Genomic DNA, 2,196 nt, shown 5'->3' with positions numbered 1-2,196 from the left:
CTCTGCTCCTCTGCCACCTGCAGACACTCTCATTGTACTTATCAAATTATTATTCATTCTGTAGCCACAGCAGGAGGAGAAAGAAACCCACACATAAATTCAAGGGACTGAGGTGCAGGTGTGGCTGGAAGAACCAGATGCTGTTACCTTAATTTCTGCATTGAACATTGTGAGGGCTGTGGTGGGGATCTACTGAGACAGATATAGACAAGGTACCAAAGTTAAAGTTTAGGAACTTAGAGGAAAATTTTACATTTGCAACTTTCATAGTCATAGCAATTGGGGGAGGGGAGGAGGTCCCAAGACCAAGAGAGAGATCCTATTCTCAGGAATAGATAGTGGGGAAACTTAAAAGTTTTAAATATATTAGCACTACCATTGCTTGTAATTGGTATTAAAATCTATATTGTAGAAAAAGTAGCTTCACCACCTTATCAGAACTTCACTGATCAGTATTAAAACTCTGGACCTTTGAAATATTAGTATAACAATTGCATAGAAGGGGGAAAATCTGAAACATTTCCCACTTTCACGTCTTAAATTATTGTTACATACTTGCAAGTTGTACTTATATATCTTAAATTCCTTTCCTAGACCCTCAGAACTTATTTAAGCTTTCATATCCTTAGACTTCCATACATCTCAGAACATCTCAGACCCCCAGAACTTGTGTAGACTTTAAACCTTTTTCTTTCCATCTAATCATTTACCAGAGACATGAGTAGTTATAAAGGAAGAGTGAAAAGTCACATCTGAAACCTGTTTATCCTTTAGTATAAAGACTGTTAGCATAGCAAACAGTCTTTTTTCATTTTCTTAACAAGAGACCTAGTAGCTCTAGAAAAGGCAAGGACTGAGTTTTACATATGAAATTTAATGAATAAGGTGGCTGCAGCTTGGGGGAAGGAGCTGTTTGCTTGCTGCTGCAAGCTGACAAAGCTACAGTTAGTCAAGCTATCAACGTCATCAAAGATCTGAAAAGAAAAAAAATAACAGGAAGTATAATCGAAATGACCTATGCATCAATCAAAATGAGAGAGACTAGTCAATTATCTAGATGGTTATTCTAGACTCCTGTGGTCTCCATGTCTTTGTTGGGGGCAGAGGTCCCAAGACAGCATCAATGTTTGACTGCCAGACTCAGGTCTGAGAGATTTTCTGAGATTTTCCTGTAGGAGAGGAACTTGAGACACAGACCTTACTTTTTCTAGGCAATGTGGGGCAACCAACTTTCCAATGTCCTGCTTGTCCACAGTTTGGACAGGGTCCTGGCAGCAGGCAAGGGACATTGCCCGGTGGGCAAGCAACCAACACTTGACTGCAGTAGCTCCAGATCGCCACCCCCCCCCCCCCAAGTAGCTCCAGATCGCTGTCCCCCACAGCTAGGATAGGAGTATGCCTGAGATGATCACCAGTCTGGCACTGTGTAGCTCCCTGGTCAAGCAGACCATGCCTGACACAACCCATGTCAGAGGCCCCGTTGCCAGGGTCGGGAGTGAGTCTGAGATGAGAAGACCACCGTCTGGGGCTGTGTAGCCCAGAGCGACCCCAAAAACCTAGAAAGGAAGCTAGCTTGAGATGATCGCCAGTTGTGCTCTACTCAGGCTTGGGTGCGGAGACCGCACCCAGGGTGACTCTTCACTGGTGCCACACTGCATGGCTTAGGCATAGTATTCCTGAGATCACTCCTGAGATGACCCCAGACACCCAGAGATTCTGGACACCACTAAGAGGAGCAAGTAAGTGGTGGAGAAATGGAAGAGAAAGAGAAGCAGAAGGATGTGTGCATGATGACAACTTCACCTGGCTTATGGTAATGCTAACCACTGGGAATAACTGCCCCACGGTCATGCCACTGCCAGGACCCTGCCCAAACTGTGGACAAGCAGGCCACTGGAGAGTTGATTGCCTCACTTTGCCTAGAAAAAAGTAATGAAGAGAGGCAGAACTGGAGACTCGAGGGTAGTGAGGAGCAGACTGATATGAGCAGCCATTGATGCCTCCTAAGGCATGGTGAGGCCCTGGCCTGTGCTGCCGCCACTGAGGGCAGGTCTGTGTCCCTGCAGCAGCCACACTCTGTTTTCACCAAAGACCAGATGAACATCCCGGGCCTGGGCTGCTCCCAGGGCCATGTTGTTGTTTTAGAGCTTTGAAGAACTGACACTGCCCTTAACCTGGGCATTGTAGGAGAGCTGG

The sequence above is a fragment of the Psammomys obesus genome, unplaced genomic scaffold, assembly GCF_907164565.1.
Source record: "Psammomys obesus unplaced genomic scaffold, mPsaObe1.curated_primary_1811, whole genome shotgun sequence".
Lineage (NCBI taxonomy): Eukaryota > Metazoa > Chordata > Mammalia > Rodentia > Muridae > Psammomys > Psammomys obesus.
This window is presented reverse-complemented; position numbering follows the sequence as displayed.